At 54.4% G+C, this 14,627-nt stretch overlaps 1 protein-coding gene across 1 annotated transcript in view; it reads right to left on the bottom strand.

Annotated features, from left to right (window-relative positions):
* Window positions 1-14,627, bottom strand: part of PER1 (period circadian regulator 1) — a 370,577-nt gene that overhangs the window by 112,871 nt on the left and 243,079 nt on the right. The window lies entirely within an intron of this gene.

Here is a 14,627-nt window from a genome sequence, read left to right on the forward strand (position 1 = left end):
CCTCTGGTTCAGCTGTGACCTGCTGGCAGCTAATAACCTGGACAGTTCTCTGCCTGGCAGGCATCCCACCCCCATCCCTTCCTGATGTTGTGTTGCCTCCAGCTGCAGTGCAGGAGCTGGTCTCAACCACCCTCCCACCTGGAAGCACGTGGCTTCCTCCTGCTGCAGAAGAATCAAGGAGACTCTCTCCCATTCTCTCAGCAGTTCCTGAGACCTGACCCTTTCCCTTGGGGGTCCCAGCATAAAACTCCCTTCTGCTGCAGGCAAATACTTTAACCTGAGCTACATGGAAAAAATCATTACCAAGAAGCAGGTCGAATAGGAGGTGATCCATTACCCCCACAGTCAAATCACTTCCAAACCTTCTCACACCACATGGATTTTAGCTAGTGGTAGAAGGAATCTGCTTTCATCCATCCCAACAACCTCTGCCATTTGGGCAGGCAGCATACTGGCCTTTGGGACCACACTCTGCTTAACCAAAGAGATCTGGACACCTGTATCCCTCTGCCCCAAACCTTCCCTGCCATTAATTTGGACAGCCTTAACATGCTCCGTATCTGGTTCTCCAGAGGCTAACCTCACAGAGCCAATATGACAGGTTTCAATTGCTTGGGAGGTTTCTCTGTTGAGGACAGCAGAACTAACACAGAAATCATCGAATCATAGACTATCAGGGTTGGAAGGGACCTCAGGAGGTATCTAGTCCAACCCTCTGCTCAAAGCAGGGCCAACCCCAACTAAATCATCCCAGCCAGGGCTTTGTCAAGCCTGACCTTAAAAACCTCTAAGGAAGGAGATTCCACCACCTCCCTAGGGAACCCATTCCAGTGCTTCACCACCTTCTAGGGAAATAGTGTTTCCTAATATCCAACCTAGACCTCCCCCATTGCAACTTGGGACCATTACTCCTTGTTCCGTGATCTGCCACCGCTGAGAACAGCCGAGCTCCATCCTTTAGGTAATTGAAGGCTGCTATCAAATCCCCCCTCATTCTTCTCTTCTGCAGACTAAACAATCCAAGTTCCCTCAGCCTCTCCTCATAAGTCATGTGCCCCAGTCCCCTAAACATTTTCGTCACCCTCCACTGGACTGTCTCCAATTTGTTCATATCCTTTCTGTAGTGGGGGGCCCAAAACTGGATGCAATACTCCAGATGTGGCCTCATCAGTGCCAAAGAGAGGGGAATAATCACGTCCCTCGATCTGCTGGCAACGCTCCTACTAATACAGCCCAATATTCTATTGGCCTTCTTGGCAACAAGGGCCACTGCTGACTCATATCCAGCTTCTCGTCCACTGTAACCCCCAGGTCCTTTTCTGCAGAACTGCTGCCCAGCCACTCGGTCCCTAGTCTGTAGCAGTGCATGGGTTTCTTCCATCCTAAGGGCAGGACTCTGCGCTTGTCCTTGTTGAACCTCATCAGGTTTCTTTTGGCCCAATTCTCCAATTTGTCTAGGTCACTCTTGACACTATTCCGACCCTCCAGTGTATCTACCTCTCCCCTCAGCTTAGAGTTAAAACTTGCTGAGGGTACAAATCATCCATCCTCCAGATCATTAATGAAGATATTGAACAAAATTGGCCCTGAGACTGACCCTTGGGGCACTCTCTGATACTGGCTGCCAACTAGACATGGAGCCGTTGATCACTACCCGTTGAACCCGATGATCTAGCCAGCTTTCTATCCACCTTATAGTCCATTCATCCAGCCCATTCTTCTTTAACTTGTTGGCAAGAATACTGTGGGAGACCATATCAAAAGCTTTGCTAAAGTCAAGGAATAACACATCCGCTGCTTTCCCCTCATCCACAGAGCCAAGTTATCTCCTCATAGAAGGCAATAGGTTAGTCAGGCATGACTTGCCTTGATGAATCCATGTTGACTGTTCCTGATCACTTTCCTCTCCTCAAAGTGCTTCAGAATTGATTCCTTGAGGACCTGCTCCATGATTTTTCCAGGGACTGAGGTGAGGCTGACTGGCCTGTAGTTCCCCGGATCCTCCTCCTTCCCTTTTTTTTAAAGATGGACACTACATTAGCCTTTTTCCAGTCATCCGGACCTCCCCGTTCCCATGAGTTTTCAAAGATAATGGCCAATGGCTCTGCAATCACATCCACCAACTCCTTTAGCACCCTCGGATGCAGCGCATCCGGCCCATGGACTTGTGCTCGTCCAGCTTTTCTAAATAGTCCCAAACCACTTCTTTCTCCACAGAGGGCTGGTCACCTCCTCTCCACACTGTGCTGCCAGTGCAGCAGTCTGGGAGCTGACCTTGTTTGTGAAGACAGAGGCAAAAAAAGCACATTGAGTACTTCAGCTTTTTCCAAATCATCGGTCACTAGGTGGCCTCACCCATTTAGTAAATGTCCCACACTTTCCCTGACCTTCTTCTTGTTGCTAACATACCTGTAGAAACCCTTCTTGTTACTCCTAACGTCCCTTGCTAGCTGCAACTCCAAGTGTGATTTGGCCTTTCTGATTTCACTCCTGCATGCCTGAGCAATATTTTTATACTCCTCCCTGGTCATTTGCCCAAGTTTCCACTTCTTGTAAGCTTCCTTTTTGTGTTTAAACTCATCAAAGATTTCTCTATTAAGCCAAGCTGGTTGCCTGCCATATTTGCTATTCTTTCTGCACATCGGCATGGTTTGTTCCTGTGTCCTTGATAAGGCTTCTTTAAAATACAGCCAACTCTCCTGGACTCCTTTCCCCCTCATGTTATTCTCCCAGGGGATCCTGCCCATCAGTTCCCTGAGGGAGTCCAAGTCTGCTTTTCTGAAGTCGAGGGTCCATATTCTGCTGCTTTTGTCAGGATCCTGAACTCGAGCATCTCATGGTCACTGCTGCCCAGGTTGCCACCCACTTCTATTTCCCCTACCAGTTCTTCCCTGTTTGTGAGCAGCAGGTCAAGAGGAGCACGGCCCATGGTTGGTTCCTCCAGCACTTGCACCAGGAAATTGTCCCCAACACTTTCCAAAAACTTCCTGGATTGTCTGTGCACTGCTGTATTGCTCTCCCAGCAGATATCAGGGGGATTGAAGTCCCCCGTGAAAACCAGGACCTGTGATCTGGAAACTTCAGTTGGTTGTCTGAAGAAAACCTGGTCCACCTCCTCCTCCTGGTCTGGTGGTCTATAGCAGACACCCGCCACGACATCACCCTTGTTGCTCTCGCCTGTAAACTGAACCCAAAGACTCTCAACAGGTTTTTCTCCAGTTTCATTCTGGAGCTCAGAGCAATCATACAGTGCAACTCCTCCACCTTTTCTGCCCTGCCTGTCCTTCCTGATCAGTTCATATCCATCCATGACAGTGCTCCAGTCATGTGAGGTACCCCACCAAGTCTGTTATTCCAGTCACATCAGAGTTCCTTGACTGCCAGGACATCCAATTCTTCCTGCCTGTTTCCCAGGCCTCTTGCGTTCGTGTACAGGCACCTAAGATAAATAGCTGATTGCCCTGCTTTCTCAGTATGAATCAGGAGGCCTTCCCTGTACCCTCCTCCCTGTCACTCCCCTCTCTCCATCCATCCGTCCCCCTTTCTCCGTCTGTTCATCCCCCTCTCTCCCCTTTCTCCATCTGTTCATCCCCCTCACTTCCCTCTCTCCATCTATCCATCCATCTCCTTCACTCTCCTTTCTTCATCTGTCCGTCCGTTCCCCTCACTCCTCTTTCTCTGTCCTTCTGTCCATCCCCCCACCTCCGCTTTCTCTGTCCATCTGTCCATCCTCCCGACTCCCCTTTCTCTGTCCGTCCGTCCGTCCCCCTCACTCCCCTTTCTCTGTCTGTCCGTCCGTCCCCCTCACTCCCCTTTCTCTATCCATCCATCTGTCCCCCTTGTTCTTCTCTTTCCATCTGTCCATCCCCCTCACTCCCCTTTCTCCATCCGTCTGTCCATCCCCCCTACTCCCGTTTCTCTGTCCGTCCACCCATCCCCCTCACTCCCTTTTCTCCATCTGTCCGTCCGTCCCTTCATCCCCCTTTCTCCATCCATCCATCCGTCCCCCTCACTCACCTTTCTTTGTCCGTCCATCTATCCCCATCACTCTCCTTTCTCCGTCTGTCCATCCGTCCCGCTCCCTCCCCCTTCTTTGTCCATCCATGCCCTTCACTCTATTTCTCTGTCCATCTGTCCCTCTGTCATGGACTCACAGGTCGTGCCCACTCTTGGCCCCCTACGGTCCGTGGGGGGAACCCCCTTCAGTGCGACAGCCCTTCTCGGGGGTCCGCTCTCTCTCGGGGTCAGGCCCCTCCACTTCCTGGAGCCGCACCTCTCTGAGCCTTAGCACGTCTGTCTCTGCCATGGGCCCCCTCAGGGAGTCCCCTCGCTCTGGGCCCCCGGGACCTCCACGCCCAGAGAGAATAATGCTCCCCCCGCCCCCTGCCCTGTTCTCTAGCTTGGAGCGACTCTCAGCCAGTGTAAAACAGGAGGGTTTATTGAGCATCTGAACACAGCACAGGAAACTCTCTGGGCCTCAGGCCTGGCCTCCCTCAGCCCAGCCCAGAGCCCCCTGCTTCCCAGCTGGGCATCTGATATCACTGGCCCCAAGCCCCCTCTGTCCATTGTCTTCTCTCCAGGGAAACAGGTCACTGGGCCCTCTCTTTTCCATCCTTTGTTCCCCTTTGGCTGGAACCGGATCATCAGGTCGCCAGGGTCTTCTCCTCAGTCTTTTGTCCTCCTGCTGGCCAGAACCGGCTGACTGCCAGACTGGGGAGGGCCTCTTAGTCACCAGTCGCCAGGGTTCCCCATCACCAGGCCGTCGTCCGGGGATCCCGGCTGCTAGGCAAGGTCACACCTGGTCCTCTGCACCGACAAACCCTCTCCCACCACCTTGTTAAACATGCAGCGCACGGGGAAACTGAGGCACGCACACACTATTCAAGTAAAACGCTACACAAAGCCCCCACTTCCTCACATCTCTCCCCCCTTCGAGACTGAACTGAGCGGGGTCACTCCAGCTAGTGACCCGGGGACGTTCAGGCCCCCGCATCTCCGGGACGATGCACCGGCTATAACATCTGCACTCCTCTTAACATGGACCACTCCCATGTGATCATCCTGGCAGATCAGACTCCACCGTAGGAGTTTGGCATTAGCCTCTTTCATCCGGTGCAGCCACGGAAGGGCAAGTGGTCAGGGGTGAGCGTACATCATAAACTGCCGCCCAGACAGATCCGGCTGCAGCTTTTTAAGAGCCCATCCCAGGGCCAGGCCTCGCTTCTCTGTGGCCGCGTCGTTCTGCTTCCGGAGGAGCAGCTTCTTGGGGTGTCTTTCCTCCTTTGCATTGGACTGTGTCAGCACCTCACCCAGGGGTTTGTCCAAGTCTGGGTTTGCCGGGTGAGAGTCGTCTTCAGGGCACAGAGCATCCCAGTGGCCCAGCTCGGGCTGGGCCACCTCATCCAGCGTACCCCTAACTTCCCAATCTTGGTGACGGGAGTGAAAGTGGGGAACAAACCTTCAGTGGTACCCAGCCGTCCCATTACAGACCCGTGTCTTGGGTTGAGGAATGGGCCAATCTCTGATTGCCTTCACCTTGGCTACCTCTGGCTTCAGGCAGCTGCTTTCCACATGTGGCCCAGGTACGACACCTCTGCCACCCTCGTCTCACCAGGATGCCGGTTTCTATCATCCCATCCTGCATCCTGGAGGCTTCCCATCACCTCTCCATTGGGACACACGGTTCTCCCAGGCCAGGCTGAAGACACAGCTATCATGAAAGTAATCAGGCACAGTCCTCCATCACCCTCAGTCACTGATCCTCTGGCACTGGGGGTGGTGGTGGCAGGCGCCCCTTTGAGCCCAAAAGGTAGAACCAGGAACTCAGGCCCTTGGGAGCAGATTTCAATCCTGCAACTGGGTCCAAAGGCACGTGCCAGTAGCCCCATGTGAGATTCACCCCACTCCCACTTGTCCATAGCGCCCATCGGGTCTGATTGACTCGTCTTACTTGGGGTCTGGCACCCACGGGCGAGTCCCAGGGCTTGGGGGATGGCTGAATTACCCCTAACACCAGTACATCACTGCTCTCTCTTTCCCGGTCCCCAGTGACTCCCCTCTCCTCCATGGACAGCTCGATTGGCGAGCCCGGGTCAGCCGGTGCGGGGCTGTGGGGACGAACGTAGCCCCTGTGATCTCAGCCAGCAGACAGGGGTTAGCTGGTCAGAGACGGGAAGTTATTCCAGCAGAAGGTCGACTCGTGGCTCAGGAGAGAGATTCTCTTTCCCCTGCTCCTTCCCCTGCTGACACACACGGCCGCACCACCAAGCTCCCTGTCAAAGTACAACCGAGCAGCTCCAGCGCCTGACTCACCTCCATCAGCTGGTTGGTGGTGCCACAGGGCTCTTCCCAGATGCTCGTCGCACTGAGCTGAGACCCCTCTGCTGGCCTCCGATCCGACCCGTCGTCTTACCAGCCCTTTTCCTGTTCCTCTCCTTCTCCTTCCACGCACCAACTCAGAAGGGTGGACCCCTGTGAATTTCCGGGGCAGTAAACATTCTGCAGCAGCTCTCGCCGGGTGCGCCGAACCCTCCCATATTTGGCAGAAGGGACATCGCCCCAGTGGTACTTCTGGCGGACCACCAGACACCTTCTGATCCCCCAAGTTCAGTTTTCCTTCAGAAAGCCCTTTCCTGGTACCGGGTCACTCCTCTCACCTGGATCCTTCCCCAGGATTTCGCAACACCTTGCAGGGCCCGCTGCTTCTTCCAGGAGGGATTCTTCTGTGGCTGGATCTCGAATTCAGCTGCTGGGTTTGGGGCCCAGCCTGCATGGGTGTGCCTCAGTTTCTCCACCTCAGGACAAGGCCTCAGTCTCAGCTCTATTAAGCCCTGTCCCGGGCAACTCACTTCCCCCCATTGGAGGTTCCACGCCCCCATGCCGGGTGGATTACCAGGGCCAGGCCAAGGGCCCTCCCGGACTTTAGCCACAGGCAAGGACCTGAGCACCGTCTGGCCAGTTCTTCAGTCCATCCCCCATCAGCACCTCTGCAGGGAGCTGATTGAAGGAAAAACTCGACACCAAGTTTCAGGGTAACTGAGGAGGTGAAAAAGCTGCTTTTCTGAGTTCACCTTCCTCCTTTATTCTCTAAGAATACACATGCGCAATTGCACAGCACAAATCAAGATTTCTTACAAAAATCTCCCATCACGAGCTCAACAGCATAGCAAACTGCAAAAACAGCCCCAGCTGCAGACACGGCAGTCCTGTGAGAAACTGCAAGGGGGGGAAGTTACAAAACACCGCCAGATGCAAACAGGGCCGTCCGTGTGAAAGTACAGGGGAGGATGGAGGAAAGCCAAGTTCCTGTGATAAGAAGCCGGGTGTGCCTAGCTTGCAGACAAGAACAAAATGCCTCAATAAGGTATCCAGGCCTGTGGGCCCGGGGTCATTCCTACAGCTGATCCTGCACCCCAGCCTCTTTGGGGCCCCTCACTACCGGACCTTAACTGGGGGTCTGAGCACCCCCCAGCGCCCGTGTCCCAGTGAGGGTAGGGAGTGAGTCCACTGTTTTGGTGGCTGCATCAGAGCCAGTGGGAACCACCTCTATCCTGGGCAAGGCTGTTGTGCCACTCAGCTCCTGCTAGCCAAGGGGGAAAGTACCCCCTGGTCCTGCCGGCCAGGCTATTTATGGGCCATTCACATGCACGCTGCCTTCTGCCTTCTCCTCCTCCCAATATCTGGGTTCAGCTCTTTGGCCCTTACTGGCACCGGGTCTGGATCCTGTCTTAAAGAAACACAGTCACTTCCCAAGGGTACATCAAAGCTAATGTGCTGAAGTAATTACATTTCAGGTCCCTCAGGTCCCACGGCCTTCACGGGCACCCCTGAGCTGGGCTTCCTGGAGTCCCACCTTTGACAGGTCTCTGGGTGACTCCCCTTCTGAGTCCCCGATGTGGGGCTCCCTCATTCCCCCAGTCTGCTGTCCGCAAACTCATCCACCACTGGCCAGATCTTTAGGCTTCCGGTCCACTAACCACATCTTAAGGTCTGGAGGGCAGATATCATGCACATGCTCCAACCCCACCAGGTTATACACGTCCTCTGCTGCGGTGGCCCCTGCACCCTTCCCCCAGTTGCGGAGATATTCCCCCAGCAGGTTGGCGACCTCCTTGTAAGTGACACCTGAGGTCTAGCATACACTCCAGCATTGTTTCCTATACGCCCTGGGGGTCAGTTCAAACTTCAGCAGCAAAGCCTGTTTGAACAGGTTGTCGTGCCCCATCTCAATACCATCCATTTGGCTGAACGCCTCTATGGCCTTGGGACCCAGCAGGGGGGTCAGACAGCAAAGGGGGGTCAATCTGGTTCAGATCACAAGCCTTCTCAAAGGCTGTGAAGTAGGCATCAATATCCCCCCCTCCTTAAACTGGGGCAGCAGTTTGTTGTCTAGATTCCCCACACCACTGGCGACTCAGGGCCCTTCCTCACTTACCGCCGCTGCTCCATCTCCAACTCAGCTTCTGCTGTTCTGCACGATCCACCAGCCTCCGCTCCTCGCTCCAGCTCCAGCTCCTTCGCTTTGAGCTCCAGCTCCAGTCTCCACAGCTCCTCCAGGGAGGAACCTGACTGGGGTCCCCTGTTCGGACTGAGAAGCGGACTGCCCCCATGGCTACTCTCTAGCTCTCCTGGCAGCCACGCACTGCAATGCGCCTGCGCTCGCAGCCAACTGTCTACAGGGTGCATCCACCAACCATCCTCTGCTACCATGTTGTCATGGTCTCAGATTGTGCCCACTCTTGGCCCTGTGTGGTCCCTGGAGGGGGGAACCCCTTTCATTGCAACAGCCCTTCTCAGGGGTCCTCTCTCTCTCCAGGGTTAAACCCTTCGCACCTCTCTGAGCCTTAGCACGCCTGTCTCTGCCGTGGGCCCCCTCAAAGTGTCCACTCACTCTGGACCTCCAGGGCCCCCACGGCCAGAAGGCATAATGCCCCCCTGTTCCCTAGACCGGAGCGACTCTCAGCCGGAGTAAAACAGAAGGGTGTATTGAGTGTTGAACACAGCATAGGAAACTCTCAGGGCCCTCAGGCCTGGCCTCCTTCAGCACGGCATATCCCGGTCTCTCCTGCATCCAGGTGGGCTCTGGCTGCTCCCTCTCTCCAGTCCAGAGATCTCCTCCTTACAGATGGGCGTCCGATATCCCCTCCCGCAAGCCCCGCCTCTGTCCTGTGTCTTCTCTCCAGGTAAACAGGTCACCTGGGCCTCCTCTCCTCTCAGCCGTCCTTTGTCCCCCTCTGGCTGGAACCGGCAGGTCAGGTCACCGGTCCTCTCTTCGCAGCCCATTGTCCTCCCACTGGCCAGAACCGGCTGTGACTTCCAAGCTGGGTCTCCGGTCACCAGTCGCTGGGGGTGTCCATTCTCCAGGCCATTTGCTGGCCCTCTGTAACCACAAGCTCCCTCTCCCAACATCTCGTTAAACCAGGGAAGATGAGTCCCACTCCCTCTGCATGCAAACCATTGAAAACAACAACAAAAAACCCTGCTTCGTCACAACTGCTAATATAGACCCCATCGCTTGGCGTGCACAGTTGTGATTCTGGTTTCCGATGTGCGTTACTTTGCATTTATTGGTGAGCCAACAAAAAATACTTAGATCCCCCAAAAAGGATTCGGAATGTTTATTCTCACACCCAACTCCCCATTCCTTGGTTGTGGATGGCATTAATGACCGTGGGAGGTGGCACAATGCCAAGGTTACTCCCTATACTAAGGATCAGAAGCGTCTTGATCCTGTTGGTCACCAAAGCTACTTCTCTGCGACATTATCGTCCAGGAGAGTGAATCGGCAGGCGCGTGTGTCAAAATGCGACTCAATGAATTTCATATCTTTACTGACCATTTGCCACCGAAGCACTGGGACCAGTTTTAAGGCCATCCTGGGTGAAGGTCAATTCTTGGCAAAGACGTCTTCACAGGGCCCTTTAGATGCCACTGGAACTCCAGCCTGCTCCAATTTCACTGTGATTGTGATGAAATGAATATCTTCGCTCCGGATCTCTGGCTTCGCTGGAGTCTCCGGTAGAGATCACAAATGATCTTCAGACTCTACAGACGATTCCTGTCATGAGCCGAAGGAGTCACAGGCAAAGACCTCGCCCACCTCACTCGGCTACTTTCCATGGCGCACCTGAGCCTCTGACCAAGGGATGCCAAGCAGCAGCTGGCTTACTGCCACAGCTGCTTCTTTCCAACTGTTCGCATCCCTTCCTTGCCAGTGCTGGTGGCATGGTTGGGAGTCTGAACCTGCTGCTGTGCTCTCAAAGCCTTTGGATGTCACCTCTTCCAATTCCAGCCTCATCCCCCAAGTAGGTTTTGCAGGTCATAATCTCTCAGCCATTCCATCCATTTCACCCCCGTCCCTCCCAACCTCCCTCCTTCCCCATCCCTTCCCAGGGTCCCATCTCAAGACCAAGTGCTTCATGAACTAACTCATTGGCTCTCCTGGAGTCTCTCGCCCTCGGGGGGGGGGGAGTTTTCCCATCCTTTAATTGTTCTTGTGGCTCTTCCCAGGACCCATCTGTGACGTTGCACTCCATGAGATTTTATGAAAATATGCCAAGAAGCGTGAATATAATGTAACTGGAATATGCTTCATGCAAAAGGTCTCTTGAAGGGTATCGTTACAAAGCTTATAATCTACTGAGTGTGGTCATCCTATTTGTATGAATGTATCAGTCTTGTATCTGAAACCAGGAATATGAACTATAACTCTGAGGGCCTTTTGTAATTCTGCAAAGTGTGGGCCATTAATGGTGGCTTGGAATCTTGATGCCTCCCATTGACCAGGACAATTGGCTCTGTCTACTTGCAAGCCTTCCTGTGAGTCAGGCCAGGAAGAATGGAGGCTTGGGGGGGTGGTATCCCAGGACATGTGACCATGTCACCGCAACTGGAATCCATCTTAAACCTGGCGCTTTTCCATTTAGAAGGAGGGGTGGAGACCCAGAGAGACAAAGGATTCCCACCTTGGGCCAAAGCTATAAAAGGGGATGGAAGAGAACAAAGGGTCCTGCCAGTCATGAGAAGTCCCCGAGCTATCACCTGAGCTGGAACAAGGATGGTGCCAGGGGACAGGATTGGGCCCAGACTAGAAAGGAGTCTAGTCTGTGAAAGAAGCTCATTGGAAGGTCTCTGAGGGTGAGATTTACCTGCATTTAGTTTCCGACTGTATTAGGCTTAGACTTGCGTGTTTTGTTTTATTTTGCTTGGTAACTTGCTTTGTTCTGGCTGTTATTACTTGGAACCACTTAAATCCTCCTTTTTATACTTAATAAAATCACTTTTGTTGATTAACTAACTCAGAGTAAGTAATTAATTCCTGGGGAAGCAAACAGCTGTGCATCTCTCTCAGAGAGGGTGGACAATTCATGAGTTTACCCTGCATAAGCTTTATACAGAGTGAAGCTGATTTATTTGGGGGTTGGATCCTATTGGGAGCTGGGGGTCTGGGTGCTGGAGACAGGAGCACTTTCTAAGCTGTTTTCAGTTAAGCCTGCAGCTTTTGGGGGATGTGGTTCTGACCTGGGTCTGGGTTGCAGCAGGCTGGCGTGTCTGGCTCAAGAAGGCAGGGTACTGAAGTCCCAAGCTGGCAGGGAAAACGGGCTCAGAGTTAGTCTCATCACATCAGGTGGCAGTTCCCAAGGGGAGTCTCTGTGACCCAACCTGTCACACCATCTCCAATTGACCCGCCTCCTCCTGGAACCGTGAGCACCAGAACTGGGCACAGGATCCCAGCAGCGGTGGCACCAGGAACAGAAGCACCCTGGATCCTTGGCGATTTGTCAACATCCTTCTTGAATGGTGGACACTGGGAAACACGGAGCCTTGAGGGAGTTTTGAACGCCTGTCCCCAAAGACAGAGGTGACACATGTGGGGGGCATGTTGGGGCATTTCCTAGAGTAATGTTGGCACCAGAATGAATGCAGCTAAATGGGCCTGGGATTAGTGGAGGCCAGAGAGGAGAAGGTTTCTATCAACCGGAGGCGGGAGAGCCTGGACCAGCCTCCCACGAGGTGCTATGGGGGCCAAATGTCTTAATTCATTTTGTGAAAGAGCTAGAGAAATATCTGAGGGGGGTTGAGTGAGAGGGTTGTTGATGAGGATCAGAAGCAGCACTTGCCAGCCTCTGGGACCCCTGTTCTCCTCCTGTTTTAAGTCTTATGTTCCTAATGCTCATGCTTCAGGGCCTCAGCCGGGCACCTGCAAGGGTCAAGAAGGGTGCTCACCCTGGTGTCTCCTGACACCAGGGCCGGCTTTAGGCTGATTCCGCCGATTCCCGGGAATCAGGCCTCACTCCTAAGAGGGCCCCACGCCTTAGGAGCCTTTTTAATTTTTTTAAAATTTTTTTACTCACCTGGCACCCGTGTGTGTGGGTGTCTGGGTCTTGGGCAGCATTTCGGCAGTGGGGCTGGGGTGTTCCACTCCGGGTCTTTGGCAGCATTTCAGCAATGGGGGCAATGGGCGGGGGGGGGGGGTCCACTCGGGTGTCTTCAGCTGCATTTTGGTGACAGTGGGTCCTTTGATGCTGCAGAAGATCTGGAGTGGCCCCCCCGCCCCGAAGTGCCACCGAAGACCCATAGTGGATCCCCCCTCACCACAGCCGAAGCCCCGGACCGCTACCAGGTATTTGAACGGGGCCCCGCAGTTCATAAAGCTGGCCCTGCCTGACACTGTTCATGCATCTGCGTGCTTGCTTTCTCTGAGGCAGATGGGACACAGGAAAGATTTTGGAAAACCCTCCCGCCAGCAGCCTGGCTGTTGGGTCTTGCTCACGGATTCAGGATCCAACTAATCACCTGGTTTGGGCCGGGAAGGAATTTCCCCTCTCGGGTCAGAGGGGCAGGGACCAGGTGGGTGTGTGGTTACACCTTCCTCTGTAGCATAGGACACTGATCCCCCGCAGGGCTCATCTGGGCACGTCTCACATAGTCAGGTCCCTGCTGTGGCAGGGCCTTGGGCACAGAGGGCACCTTGGGCTCGCCTGTTCTCAGCCAGTTAAGTCACTGGTGGGCTGGGATACTGCGGTTTAATGTCGGAGGTGGGGTGAATTAGCTAGTTAGTGCTATGCAGGAGGTCACCCTAGACAATCATATGGTTTCCTCCAGCCTCAAACTCACAATGCCAGGGGCGCGTGCCCCCTGCTGAGCCCTCCGCCCTGATTCCTGAAGCACAGCACCCCCTAGTGCCACCGTGGGGCCAGTCCTGCCTGCCAGGGGAGAGTCCCCACTCCCTGCAGCCCAGCACCCCCTTCTGCCCCCACCTTGCTCCCTGCAACCCAGCACCCCCTACTGAGTCCCCTGCCCCACTCTCTGCAACCCAGCTCTCCCTGCTGCCCCCGCCCTGCAACCCAGTACCCCCTGCTGAGCCCCCTGCCCCGCTTCCTGCAGCAGAGCACCCCCGAGTGCTGCCCTGGGGCCAGCGCTGCCTGCCAGGGGAGAGTGCCCCCTTCTGAGCCCCCTGCCCCATTCCCTGGCTCTCTTCCCTGCTTCGCCCGAGAGCTGACTGAGGACCAATGTCACCACTGACCTCCCCTGGTGACCCATCCATTCCCTCCATCCTTCCCCACCTTGCCCGTGGCTTCTCCTGCCCCAGCCCATCCACATGGGGCAGCCGACATGCAGGCTGGAGCCGCTGGAGATGAGCTCACACGTGGCTGCCTGGGCCACTGGGCTGCTTCACACCTAATGCGACCGTGCAGCTGGGGCCAAAGGGTTAATCCCAGTTTAGTTCATCTGGGGGATTAGGATGGAGGGAGGGGGAGGGGGAGGGGAGCGGGCAGGTTTATGGAAGCGCTGGTTGGCACGTGTCGCTGTCATTTGGCTAATACCAGCCGAGGCTGATGAGATCAGGTGGATTTAGGCCAGGACAGCTGTCCTCGCCCACTGTGACCTTTCGCCTTGGCCTGCCATGGAAATGTGCCATGCAAGGCCCCATGCATATGGGGCGGGAGGGATGGGGGGACGGGGCTGCTTGCTGTCAAGGTAAGGGGCACCTCTTTGAAGGTCATGGCGGGTTGGTACGGGCTGTGGGACCTGTGCGCTGGAAAGAGGGTTGCCATTGTTGGCATTATGGTGCCATATTGCTGGCAGGTCTGGAATATGGTTGCTGTTAGTCCCAAATATGGCCGCCGTTGCTAACAGTATCTCTACATTTCACAATATGGCCGGCACTGTTAGCAACATGGCCACCGTTAGTGACTATGTGGCTAGCATATTGGCAGTATGGCCATTGTTAACAATATGTCTACCGTTCACAATCTGGCCGCAGTTCTTAACAATATGGCCACTGCTGTTTGCAATATGGCCGCTGTCATTCTCAATATGGCCGCCATCGTTTGCAATATGGCCACCATCGTTCGCAATATGAGGGCCATTGTTGGTGACAGGGTCGTCATTAGTGGCCATATTGCTGGCATGGTCACAATATTGGCCATCATTGGGGGTCGGGGGGGCAGGGCTGGCCATAAATGCTGCAACATGCTTTTCTGGTGATTTTCAAGAGCCGCCCACCCCTTGTAACGCTTTGCGATGCTGAAACAAACCTGCAAAAGTCAGGACCCCCAGCACTAAATGTTGTGTCGTTTGTGCACGGTCCATTGGCAAATGGCCACCGAAGTTAAGAATAAGGC

The sequence above is a fragment of the Chelonoidis abingdonii genome, chromosome 11 (assembly GCF_003597395.2).
Source record: "Chelonoidis abingdonii isolate Lonesome George chromosome 11, CheloAbing_2.0, whole genome shotgun sequence".
Taxonomy (NCBI): domain Eukaryota; kingdom Metazoa; phylum Chordata; order Testudines; family Testudinidae; genus Chelonoidis; species Chelonoidis abingdonii.